Here is a 14,406-nt window from a genome sequence, read left to right on the forward strand (position 1 = left end):
ATTCTCGTAGTATAATTGTTCTCTGTTAAACAGTGACAAGCGTGGCTTGTGAATCACATTGTACTGATATTGTCCCAACTTAACCACTTTTAAGGTGTTAGCTAGGTTTTAATCATAAAAGACATTGGTACAATTGGATAAGATCCATCCACTTATAAGTTATATTTTATTTGTCAATTTTCTGATGTGAGATCTATTCCTCTCTATTACTTCCAACACGCCCTCTCACGTGCAACCTGACTCAAGGTCAACACGTGGAATGAATCAGGACAGAACGAACCAAGGGACACTTGGTGACAATCCAATCGGAACATTCCAATGGTGAGATGAGAAGTCGGAACTGAGCGGGAGAATAGAATCTCGGACCGGACAAGAGAATGAACCCAAATCGGGTCCATGAGAATTGGAGAAGTAATTGGAGAGGAACCCACTCTGATACCATATTAAACAGTGACAAGCGTGACATGTGGATCACATTGTACCGATATTGTCTCAACTTAACCACCTTTACTTAACCACATTTTTAACCACCTTTACTTAACCACATTTTTAAGGTGTTGGGTTTTAATCACAAAAAGTCTCGGTACAATTGGACTCAAGGTCAGCACATGGAATGAATCGGGACGGTATGAACCAATTGTCCCTTGATGACAATCCAATCGGGACATTCCGATGGTGAGATGAGAAGCCGGAACTGGGCGGGAGAATAGAATCTCGGACCGGACGAGAGAATGAACCCAAATCGGGTCCCATGAGAATTGGAGAGGAACCCGCTCTGATACCATGTTAAAGTGACAAGCGTGGTCTGTGGATCACATTGTACCGATACTGTCCTAACTTAACCACCTTTAAGGTGTTGGGTTTTAATCATAGAATGTCTCGGTACAATTGGATAAGATCCATCTACTTATAAGTTATATTTTATTTGTCACTTTTCTTTATGTGAGATCTATTTCTCTCCGATACTTCCAACATTCTCTACTTCTCTTGCATCTGACAATAGAAATGGTAATCCTCCTTATCATTGTCGTATAATGCTGCGATCATCCCAGATTGCGCAGGAACATGTTGGTTTCTTGTTCTTCCAGTCAGCTCACAAGTACAGCAGAACGAATTGGTATGATTAACATTACCACATCGGTTCCAAAATAATGAATTTTGGAATTCGCAGATATAAATGCTTTAAAACAGTTGCCACAGAAAAGAAGAGAAATCAGCAAAATGCAAGTCTAAATCAGAAGTTGGAAACAGGTGAACTAACTGATTTCCCCAAATTTCAGTTTGTTTGGGACTGGACATTGCAGCTTCTACGTACAAAACTAAGTTAGCAGACTCCAATGGACTTCAGTTTCTCCTTCAATTCAAGTGAACCATAGCAACTTAGTTAGAGGAAAGCTTTCTCATCAAAATGATAAGAAAGGTTGTTTGAATTCTTTTTTTCTTTTTTCCAGCGAAAGCAAAGATATAAAGATGTTCCCTCTTCATGTGATTTATTGCATACTGATGTTCAAATATTGAGAATCGATAGAAAATAAATTGCTCAACTTCCCTATCTGGTAGTTCCTACCGTTATGTTCCACTTCTAGCTTTCCCATCAGTGTCATGTATACACTATACAACATTTTGTACTTGAATGCTGATGCATTAACCTCTTACTGATGACATTGACAAACTTTCACTTTCATTTCCCATTACAATATCATACATTTCCTTTGAAGAGGACATACATAAAACCTACTAATGTGTCCAGAGTTAACAAAAACAGGGGCATTTATCACCTCATGAACGGATAACAAAAACTGAGCCATATTACAACTTATGCTCATCTACCCCATTTCCGCAACACAAATCCAAAAGAAGAAAGCAAAAGCTGACTGGCTAGTAGCATAACCATGATCATACAAATCTGACAAAAGTTGGCTAATCCTGATCATCGTCGTGGTCGTACCTGTCGTGGCTGTTCATTTTGAAATAACTGTCTTTTTCCTGGTAAAACTTGTCGTGGCAGCCCAGGTACATTACGCTGCACTTGACGTGGCTGCTCATGTATAATGGGCAGCACTGGATGTGGCTGCTCATGTATTATGAAGCGCTCATCCCAGAGTGGGCAGGAACATGTTTGTTTCTTGTACTTCCATTCAGCTCCACAAGTGTAGCAGAACTGATGTCCACACCTATGATAACAAACCACAAGCATTGGTTTAGGAACAAATGTGAAATAGCAGCTTCCAGAAAAGAACAAGTGAAACTAAGGTGAGACACTGACAGGAGCTTTTTATAGGCAAAGTTTGCTAACAAGTACAATCATAAATCACAATGGATGTGCATATTAACCAGCATATATCAGCTCTTTCTGGTGGTTGGATGGTAATGCGGATTTCACACATAAGAACATAATCTTATAACAGTAAGATTGATAGTCGGATTCACTCTCACATTCAAGTTGTAACGAACAGCAGCTTGAGCTGACCTAAGTGTCTTATGATACTTGTGTTTTCATGTTGTTTCCTCACTAACTGTTGGTGCAAAAAATTTCGGGAGAGAGATTACCCAACATAAATCACTCTCCTTTGATTCTTGAGAAGCCTTGGACGCATCCGTATTGCGATTGATCATAGGGAGAAGGTACCTACAAAACAAATACACACTCCGACGCTCAAGTCAATTTCGATTCAAGCAGGTACAATAAAAGAAATCGGTTCGATATTTATTACCGTTCTTATCCATAATTGTTCCTCCCCATTCTCCTCTTAAGCATGTGAATTTATAGACCTTTTATTTCTTGGTCCTCACTTCCCGTTGTAGTGGGAGTAGTGGGAGGAGCATGTTCTCCATGAACGATCATGTTTCACGTCATTTATCATAATAGTGTTCATCTTGGGCTTTGACCATCGATTGGGCCTAATTCATTAAGTGGGGGCCCAAGCCGAAATTTTATACCCCCACAATGCCCCTTTTTTCCTTTCCGTACGAGCTCCGAGTGCGGGAAGGAAAAACACATAAAAACCAAACATTTGTATATGAGGATAAATAGGAACTACTACATGTTTTTACTAACTCTTGGAGAATGATTAGAATATCATATAATGTTTCGTGAATTTCGAATCATTTAATGTCCGGGGACGAATATCTCATGAATTTTGAATCATTTACTGTCTCGTGGACTACGTATCTTTTAGTGTTTTAATGCCTCCGTGGAGGTCTCACAAATCGAAAATCATGTCATATGCAATAGCAAAATAATTACGACAAACTTTATATAATGCCATAACTTTAACTTGCCTTCAAAAGATATTGCCCCCAATTGAAGCTTTTGTAGTGCCGATCTGCTTCTAGCATTGAATAGCTGAAAAATTGAAACCACGCCATATACTAACACAAAATTCCACTAAAGATATGGGTTAGAGAAATTGGAAGATTAGAAGACAGATGAGACTCATTTGATGTTGCCTCCATTGATCATAAACCATTCAAATATTCAATCAATTGTCACACAAAGCTGTACATAGAAAACACCACAAGAGTCAGTAGTATACCAACATACATATGTAACAGAAGAAGTACCTCATTTACTAATATTACTTCATCGTTGAAAGTACTTCATACATTGAGTTTACATGATCGGTACTTATATGTTTTGCAAAAACTGCAAGTATTTGAGCAATCATAATGAAATCAAATACATACACAGATTGTTCTAAACACATAGAATCATTTATAAACATCGATCGACCATAAGCATAATCATGGATAACAATATGCACTTAGTTTTTAAGACCTGGATCTACTTGTTTGATATATCATGCTAAGAGTGGCATTTCTAATGTCAAAGTAGCAATTACTCTTATCTATGATATGAATGGCAATGCATGATCTAAACACATATACATGTTAACATACGATTCTGATGCAAAAGAATAGATTCTTTGATCAAGTAAAAGACAAATCTCGTTATTTGACTACCTATTCAAATTAATCAATAGATATTTGTAGATTGATCAAAGATCATGCATATAGCTAGGAAGCCACAGAATTTACCATAAATATTACAATCTAAAAGAAAATACATGAAAGATCACACAACACACAACACACAATGCACTGCATGTATAAGAGTACCAATTTTGTTTTCATACAAAAGAAACAAATTGATTCATGCCATGAGTAGTAACGTCTAAACTTGTCTCTAAAGGGAATCGAGATGCTACATGAATTCATACTTCTAAGAACTCCAGAACTTGCATATAAAAGACACACACAATCACAATACCCCATATAAAAATTACACTACACTTAACCTGCCAAACCTGTGATGAAGATTAAGTCACCATTTTGAAGATAACACCTCTCTCACCATGCAATTGTATTGGTCCAATCCCTTATCTGGAAGGACGCTGAATTTCTTCCCCTTCCGTTCCCTCGGCTCGTTTCGCGTTTGGGTTATACAATTAAATCGCTGCATGCATCACATCATTCCAGTATTTCAATTTCAGTTTGACAATCTTATTGGTCAGCTGCGTTCAGCGACGAGCTACCACACAACCAATAATATCCTGCTCAGATGTTCTGCCAGGTTATTTGTGTCTTGTGTGATCATTCTCTTCTCCTTTTCATACAGACACAACAAAATTATGTATACACTCAATTATGTAAATGAAATTCAAAGCAGTAGTATGGAAGAGTTTTCTTATCGTTCTAAAGGAATTTGTTCTGCCCCTATTCTAGCTTGATATACGCGTCGATGGTACCAAGCGACGTCCCGCATAGAATGTCAACACTCTTGCCCTAAATTTGATGTGTGCGTCCATGGCTCCTCTACTATAATCTCGCGGCTTTTTGTTCAATTCCCACAGACGGCGCCAACTGTTGATGCAAAAAAATTCAGAAGAGAGATTTCCCAACAAAGATCTCACTCCTTTGATTCTTGAGGAGCCTTGGACGCATCCATACGACGGTGAATCTAGGGGAAAGAGGTACCTGCAAAACAAATACACACTCCGACGCCCAAGTCAATTTCGATTGAAGCAGGTACAATAAAAGAAATAGGTTCGATACTTATTACCGTTGTTATCCATAATTGTTCCTCCCCATTCTCCTCCCTTCCTCTCCATAAGCGTGTGAATTTATAGACCTTTTATTTCTTGGTCCTCACTTCTCGTTGTAGTGGGAGTAGTGGGAGGAGCATGTTCTCCATTAACGATCATGTTTCACGTTGTTTATCATGATAGTGTTCATCTTGGCCTTTGACCATCGATCGAGCCTAATTCATTAAATGGGGGTCGAAGCCGAAATTTTATACCCCCACAATGCCCCCTTTTTCCTTTCCGTACGAGCTCCGAGTGCGGGAAGGAAAAACACATAAAAACCAAACATTAGTATATATGAGGACAAATAGGAACTACTACATGCTTTTAATAACTCTTTTAAAATGATTAGAATATCATATCATGTTTCATGAATTTCGAATCATTTAACGTCCAGGGACGAATATCTCATGAATTTCAAATCATTTACTGTCTCGTGGACTGCGTATCTTTTAGTGTTTTAATGCCTCCGTGGATGTCTCACAAATCGAAAATCATGTCATATGCAATAGCGAAATAATTAGCAAAATTTTTATATAATGCGATAACTTTAACTTGCCTTCAAAAGATATTGCCCCCAATTGAAGCTTTTGTAGTGTCGATCTTCTTTTAGCATTGAATAGCTGAAAAATCGAAACCAACACAAAATTCCACTAAAGATATGGGTTAGAGAAATTGGAAGATTAGAAGACAGATAAGACTCATTCGTTGTTGCCTCCATTGATCATAAACCATTCAAATATTCAATCAATTGTCACACAAAGCTGTACATAGAAAACACCACCCCAGTCTGTAGTATACCAACATACATATGTAACAGAACAAGTACCTCATTTACTAATACTACTTTATCATTGAAAGTACTTTATACATTGAGTTTACAGGATCGGTACCTATATGCTTTGCAAAAATTGCAGGTATTTGAGCAATCGTAATGAAATCAAATACATACACAGATTGTTCTAAACACATAGAATCATTTATAAAGATCGATCATAACCATAATCATGGATAACAATATGCACTTAGTTTTTAAGACCTAGATCTACATGCATATATCATGCTAATGTTAAAGTGTGTATGAAACTCACTCAAGTAGCAATAATTACTCTCATCTATGATATCAAATTATCAATGGCAGTGCATGATCTAAACATATATACATGTTAACATACGTTTATGATGCAGAAGATAAGAAAAAGAACAGATGCTTTGATCAAGTAAAAGACAAGTCTCGTTATTTGACTACCTATTCAAATTAATCAATAGATATTTGTAGATTGATCAAAGATCATGCATATAGCTAGGAAGCCACAGAACTTACCATAAATATTTCAATCTAAAAGAAAATACATGAAAGATCATACAAGACACAATGCACTGCATGTATAAGAGTACCAATTTTGTTTTCATACAAAACAAACAAATCGATTCATGCCATCAGTAATAAGGTCCAACTTGTCTAAAGGGAGTTGAGATGCTACATGAATTCATATATACCTTCAAGAACTTAAACACCAACCAATTGAGTTATTGAATATGGTTCAGAACTTGCATATAGGAGACACACTCAATTCATCATAACATATTAAAAATAGCATTCGACTCAACCTGCTAGACCTTCTTCTCTAACATAGAGCCGAATTCATTGATCATGTTTAGAATTTCAAATCATTTAACGTCCGGGGACGAATCATTTAATGTCTCTTGGACTGCATTTCATTTACTGTCTCTTGGACTGTGATATCATTTACTGTCTCTTGGACTGCGATTTCATTTACTGTCTCTTGGACTGCGGTTTCATTTATTGTCTCTTAGACTGCGATTTCATTTTAATGTCCGGAGACGAATCATTATCATTGAATGCCTCAAAGGAGGTCTTAAAATCAAAAATCATGTGATATGGGTATAAGCAAAATAATTATGAAGATCGAATTTAATATAATGCGATAACTCTTATTCATAAATAAGAGTTTTTCATTCACCTCCCTTGTCAAGATACCGTTACGAGTTTAGCTACGACTCTGTCAAAACATGCTGCCCCAATCTTAAGCATTTGTAATGTCAACTTGTGTTCACCAGTGAATACCTGAATAATCGAAACATTCCCATAGGCAAACACAAAATTCCACCACAGCTGCAACATTCACCAGTATGTTATACCCCCACAATTGTGGGGGTATAAAATTTCGGCTTAGGCCCCCACTTAAATAATTAGGCTCAATCGATGGTCAAAGCCCAAGATGAACACTATCATGATAAATGACGTGAAACATGATCGTTCATGGAGAACATGCTCCTCCCACTACAACGAGAAGTGAGGACCAAGAAATAAAAGGGCTATAAATTCACATGCTTAAGAGGAGAATGGGGAGGAACAATTATGGATAACAACGGTAATAAGTATCGAACCGATTTCTTTTATTGTACCTGCTTGAATTGAAATTGACTTGAGCGTCGTAGTGTGTATTTGTTTTGCAGGTACCTTCTCCCCATGATCAATCGCAATACGGATGCGTCCAAGGCTTCTCAAGAATCAAAGGAGAGTGATTTATGTTGGGTAATCTCTCTCCCGAAATTTTTTGCACCAACACTAACCAACCAAAAGATAATTTTTCTCTCTACAAATAAGCTAACTGTATCTAATGACAAAGATCATAGGACAACCAAAATATAGGTCAAATAGGATGAGAGAGAGAGAGAGTAAAGCACCTGCAAGTAATGTGGTTACAACCTTGTGCAAGTTCAACCATGTGGTTGCACTTATTACAGTTGCGCCACTGCTTTTTTCTAGCCAGTGAATTCAGTAGTTGATCTTCTTTGAGGGGAAATGGATGTGAATTTTTGTACTCTTCGCAGCTCAATTTGTAATGCCAAGGAACCATGCATTCAAAACAAAAATAGTAATGACATTTCATGCATTTCCTAGCTGCAGATTCTAAGGCACCAGCGTAAGACGTTTTTGTATATTCAAAGACCTTTTTGGACATTAAGGCAGAACACTTGGGGTAAGGTCAATATACTCTCTCTCTAACAGGAATAGAAGATTCCTTGATTCGCTGGCTCATAACCGCAACAATATTAGGTGCCAAGAATTGTTCATAGCTATCGATATTCACCTCAGAATTACACGCTTCATGTGGACACTGCGCCAACATCCCACTAAGCAACTTTACTTCCACATGTTTTTTCATACAAGAAATGCAATACCTGTGCAGACAACCATCGATTGAAAACATGCGAGCAACATCAGTTTCTTCAATACAAATTGCACAAGTCTCCTTGAAACTCTTGCCACTGTGAGTTTTTACACACCAGCTGATCTGAGAAACTATAGCATCTCTTGCAAATTTAAAAGCAAACTTTATTACACTAGGTGCCACAAGAGAAGGCCTGCAAGATTCAAATTTTCTTTGTAGAAGAGCAACTTGATTGACTAATGCTGCAATCTTGCTGTTCCCAGGAATCACTTCGTTTGTAACCTGTATTCATGAAGTGCAATCCTCTTATATCAGTTGCACAATAAAAGTTCTCTGTTATCCAGAGCAGGTTTTATTTTATAAAATACAAACATGACATATCCATATGCGATATCTTACAGAACACAGATACACAGGACATGATACATTGGTGAAAGTGAATTTGAATACTAATAGCTAGCAAGAAACCAAGGACTCAAGTAGTCTTGATGCAGGGACGTTTGTCAAGATATACCTGTACCAAATTCAAGTTGTTTGGAAATTGACAATACATCTTTTGCATATATAATTGAAAGTAACACCCAAAGCACTAGCAGTGCTCCAAATCAAGGAACTTATTTAACTCTCAAAATATCATCATGTTGAGGAGTTCTTCGAGTGAAAATACATTTTCCATGCATCTATTATTTACTCAACTACACTTCAAGCTTTATTGCCTTGCAGTTCAACTAGTTAACCAATGGAATTGCTCAACCAAGAATTCAAGAACAACAAATTTGCCAATTAATTAGTAATGTCCAATTGAAATCGTTATATCGAACATCTCATACAGTCATACTCTTCCAATTTCATCCGTAGTTCATTAGCCAAAACCGATGGAGCCTAAAACCAAGCATTTCATTGAAACCCATAACTAGCCCAGACAGGTAATAAGGAACAAAGTGTAAAAAAAAAATTCAACAAAGGGTAAAATTAAGACTCACATATTGGTAAAGCTTGTCGTTATCAATGAAAAAGGTGACATTTTTCAAGTCCAATGTGAGAGCTTTACTCAGCCCTTCACACAGAGCCTCCAGCTCCGCAGCCTCATTGCTCATAATCTCGCCCTCAATCAACACTTCTAGATTCTTCTTCGCCTCGAAAATCAGATTATCTCTAGGATCACAGATCGCAACCCCAATCCCACTCACGTTCTTGATCATCTCTTCACTGATCAAGCCCTTACAATACAATCTCAAACCCTCAGCTTTCGAAGACGACGACCCGTCCGTACAGTACGGCCTTTCGTATTCGTCTCCGTACTCACTCCAGTACTCCTCCGGCAAGTTTGAGACGTCGACCGCGAACTTCTGGTCGTGAATACGACGGTCGAGATCCGCCTTGAGCTTCTTCACCTCCAAAACGCTGCGTTCGTGGTCCTCGTACTCCTGAGGAAACCTCTCCACGTCTTCGAGCATGAACGCTGCGGCGAGGTCCAAGACTTCGTCCTTGGGCTCGTACGGCGGCGACGGAGGCGGAGAGCGGGAAGTACTGGAGGAGGGTTGGAGAGCCAGAGAGGCGGTGAGGGCCTCTTTCATTTGAAGATTGAAGGCCATGCCGAGGTCGGAGTCTAGGGTTTTGGCCGCCAAGAGCTCACTACGCTGCTCGGCCAGGATGGCCTGGAGGTCTTCTGCGTCTCCACGATCGTCCATGATTTCTGTTTCGCAGAGCAGTGTGGTATGGACTTTTTCGCGCTTCTTGGGAAATGAAGTAGAGCAAAAATAGTAGCATTAGCTTCTCAGAGAAGGAAGGGCAGAGATGGTCTTGGGAAACCAGAGTTGATTGGATTTCAACACGTAGAGACTTGTCTAATCTCACTAGCTAGCTCCAAGACTACAACCATGGTAGTCATCTTTACTTTCTTTCGTCGGAAAAAACCAGTTTGCACTAAAACGACGTCACTGTGTGCTCGACGTCACTAGTTTTATAGACTAATTCAGGATTTTTTTTTATTATCATCCGATCGTTTTGAATTTTAAATTGTTATACGATCGGGCGACTCACGACTTGTTCTATGTCATACAAATATGTATAACAGCCGAAGCCAACTAATTTGTGGTTATCAATAACAGATTACGATTAAACAACAATCCATGTTAACAAAATTCGAACAAGAATGTGAGTACACAGTACCTAAAATATTTAATAACTTGATCAATTGTTGTGGTTATTACTAGTTGTAACTACCGCAGACATTACAATACCGGCTAGTCTTTTTTGGCAAACAATAATTGATGATAATAGCTAGTTTCTTTTTTTTTGATACGAGATGATAATAGCTAGTTAGTACGATAGAGCTATCTAGCTAGAATGCTAGATACTGTGCCAATATGGTTAGCCCAAGTGAATGTTCATTCTAAGAATCTAAATATAGTTGGCCAGCAATTTTGGGTGAACCGTGACAACTCCATCTCCTGCCGCCTTTAACATGAGGATGATCAGTAACAGCTCCAGACCAGGCAAACGTATATGTAGTATTTGCCGACTCCTCAATGCAATGCTTTACATATAGAGTTTCAGACTGAAGAAACAAAATAAAAACCTTATAATTTAGCATCATTTGTCCTCAAGTTCTTTACCCTTCCGATTTACTATATATTTAACTAGATATTATGCGGCCTCGCACCGCCTTACTGTTCCCGTGAACAGTGTAATTTGGGCTTGGGCTTTTTCTTTTCTCCCTGATCTCTCACTCGGGCTTGGGCTTGAGTCTCCGTATTCTGGTTTTTTTGTTGCTCCCTCTCAATCTCTCTCGAAACTCCACCGAATCGTCTTTTCTTCGTCCCTATGAGTCCTCTTCCTCTTCTTCGTTCCTGCCCTTTTCGAAAGGAGAAGAGAGATCGCTTCCTTGACCGATCAGTTCAATCCCTCTTTTTTCTCTGCACTCTCTGTTCTTCGTCTCTCTCTTCTTCTTTGCTCTCTCTTTTTCCTTCTCTCTCTCTTCGATGGTCGCTCTTTAGTCGTTCTGGGTTTCTGGCATCTTCGTCAACTGTCACAAACAGAAGATGAAGATGAGAGAGGGAGCAAGGTTGTTTGGTCGAGACTCGAGAGAAAGGGAGATAATAGATTGTTCGAAGCTCAAATTCGTTGCCCTGTAAGCCTCCCGGTTTCTTTCTTCTTCTTCGTTGTTTCTCTTGCGCCGATCTTCTTCTCAAAGTATCTGTCAAATTTCAGTTTTCTCTACAACCAGCTGATGGAGAGGTAGAAGAATTGTTTTTTGGTAATAAGAGCAAGAAGAATTCAGGCAAGTATTTACTATATACCTATTGCTTGATCACTGTTCAGCTACAGTAATTTACTGTTCATCTACAGTAAAAACAGTTTTGGGCTCGGGCCTAGTTTTTTTTTTTTTTTGCTGAAAAAAAAAAATTAGATTGGGCTTTGCAGTTCTCACACTATTTAGAAAGGACCATCTAAAATTTGCTCTGTTCTGTTTCCAATGAAAAGAGTAGATTGGGAAAAGAGTGAAAGAAAGAATCGAGGAGAATAACATAAGAAATATACTCTTACTACTATGATAAGTGCTTTGTTGTTAAGTATTTCAAATTGAATCTATATAGATCTTGCACTTTGATACATTAGAAATGAGAAGAAAAGAAAAAAAATTATGAACACAAATCTCGCAAATCCCGCGGCAAAACGCGGGTCATAATTCTAGTATTAGACTAATCTTGAAATCTTGATCCTGTTAATATAACAACGGTCATGGTAATTCCGATCATCATCATGGCCACTTATGCGGAAAGTATGTACTCCTCGTCCCAGAGTGGGCAGGAACAAGGTTTCTTATTGTCCTTCCATTCAGCTCCACAAGTGTAGCAAAATTGATATCCACATCTACAAAGACAATACAACCATGAGACAAGTCACAAGCATTAGCACAACATAAAAGATAGATGCATTGAGAGATAACTAAAGAAATAAGGTAAGGTCCTTGAATTAGATCTGTTGATAGAGAATTAGCATCTTGATCAGGTAAAACAAAAGTATAAATCATAATGAAATCACATATCCACAGATTGGCTTTTGGTCACTGGGTTATAGTTTCCATTTCACACAAAAACTAGAGCAACTAGCATCCATATATGTAGTTAACATAGTTACATGGGTATTTAGTTGCTCAAGTTAAGCCATCTTGATTTCACTGAGCATACGTATATCTCCATACCGAACAAAAAATACCCTCTTTGCTAGTGCTAACTTATGAGATTGGCATGAACAGTTTATAACTTGACAGGGGTGCACCATATGAATATGTATTGGTCAAATAGAAGAGTAATGTACCTGCAAGTAATGTGGTAACAACCTTGTGCAAGTTCAACCATGTGGTTGCACTCAACACACTGGCGCCAGAGTTTCTTTGCAGCCAGTGACTTCAGCATTTGATGTTCTTTAGGGAGATTGTGTGATGTTTGGTAGTCATCACAGGTCAATCCAAAATGCCAAGGAACCAAGCACTTGATACAAAAGTAGTAGTGGCATTTCATGCATTTTCTGGCTCCAGATTCTTCAGCACCAACATAAGTAGTTTTGGTATATTCTAAGACCTCCTTCTTGGACATTAACGCAGAGCACTTGGGATATTGGCAATAGACTCAGTCCGTAACAGGAATAGAAGACTCTTTGATTCGTTGATTCATAACCTCAACTAGTTTAGGTGCCAAGAAGAAATTCTCATAGCTATCTATATTAACCTCGGATTCACAGCCGTCATGAGGACAATGTGCCACCATCCCATTAAGCAACCTTGCTTCCACATGCTGTTTCATACAAGAAATGCAATACCTGTGCAGACAGCCATCGATTGAAAACATTCGAGCAACATCAGTGTCTTCATAGCATATGACACAAGTCTCCTTCAAACACTTGCCATCGCTAGCTTCTGCTTGCCAGGAGATCTGAGAAACGATAGCCTCTCTTGCAAGTTTAAATGCATACTTAATATCACCACGTGACACAAGTGAAAGTCTGCAGGATTCAAATTCTTTTTGTAGAAGAGCAGCTTGGTTGACCAGTGTTGCAATTTTGCTGTTTCCATTAACCACTCTGTTTATAACCTACAATTTTTAAAATGTCAGTTGTCTAATAAGTGGCACCAATTTAGAAGTTATAGATACAATGTTCTCTATTAAGCCAAGAAGTATACTACATATAGACAACAAGCTAAAATGAAACTTTTTTCTTTTTTTTTGTTCTTTTTCTGGTAAGAGCTAAAATGAAACAAGTCAAAATTGGGATTTAGGAGCAAATGCAAGAAATGGCTCACTTCGAGTTGTTTGCTGACTTATGAAGTTAACTAAGTCTAAAAATTTCAAGTACAGCCCCCTGTTCACTACCAAACCCATATCAATCATTCTGTTAAATTCCATATAGTTTTTACCAACATCCGCAGTTTTCGTACAAGCCGACACTAGCTAGTAGCTACTATCATGAACATAATACAAATGCAAACCAATGATTCAAATGAAATCAAGTAAAATGATGAACATCAAAGTTACCAACTAAATTTATCAAAAAAAAAGTTACCAACTAAATAGCACCCAAAATAGTAAATGAACAATCAAAAATGTACTTGATGCTGAGACTTACATATTGGTAAAGCTTGCTATCATCAAAGTAAAATTCGACATTCTTCAACTTCAGAGCAAGCGCCTTATTAAGCCCTTCATTCAGCGCCTCAAACTCGGCAGCCTCATTGCTCAGTCTCTCCCCATCAACCACAGCCTCTAGATTCTTCTTCGACTCGAAATCACATTATCTCTACGATCACAAATCGCAACCCCAATCCCACCCACCGCCATTTTCACATTCTTCACCACTTCTTCACTAATCAAACCCTTGCAGTACACGCTAAAACACTCCGTCTCCGCCGCAGCTTTTCCCGACGACGACGCCCCATCCCTAGAGAACAGCCTTTCGTACTCCGACGAGGGATTGAGCGCCAGAGAAGCGGCCATGGCTTCTTGCATTTGAAGTTTGAAGGCCATGTCGAGGTCGGCGTCTAGGGTTTTGGCCGCCGAGAGCTCACTGCTCTGGTCTGAGAGGATGACGTGGACGTCGTTTTGGTCCGTTAGGGTTTCCAT

The 14,406-nt window shown here is 38.6% G+C and overlaps 2 pseudogenes; both read right to left on the bottom strand.

Moving 5' to 3' along the window:
- Nucleotides 1–264: 264 nt before the first annotated feature.
- Nucleotides 265–9,975, bottom strand: LOC101314933 (annotated as a pseudogene).
- A 2,082-nt stretch (nucleotides 9,976–12,057) lies between these two features.
- LOC101315222 lies at nucleotides 12,058–14,406 on the bottom strand (annotated as a pseudogene).

Source organism: Fragaria vesca, linkage group LG3 (genome assembly GCF_000184155.1).
Source record: "Fragaria vesca subsp. vesca linkage group LG3, FraVesHawaii_1.0, whole genome shotgun sequence".
NCBI classification, from domain to species: domain Eukaryota; kingdom Viridiplantae; phylum Streptophyta; class Magnoliopsida; order Rosales; family Rosaceae; genus Fragaria; species Fragaria vesca.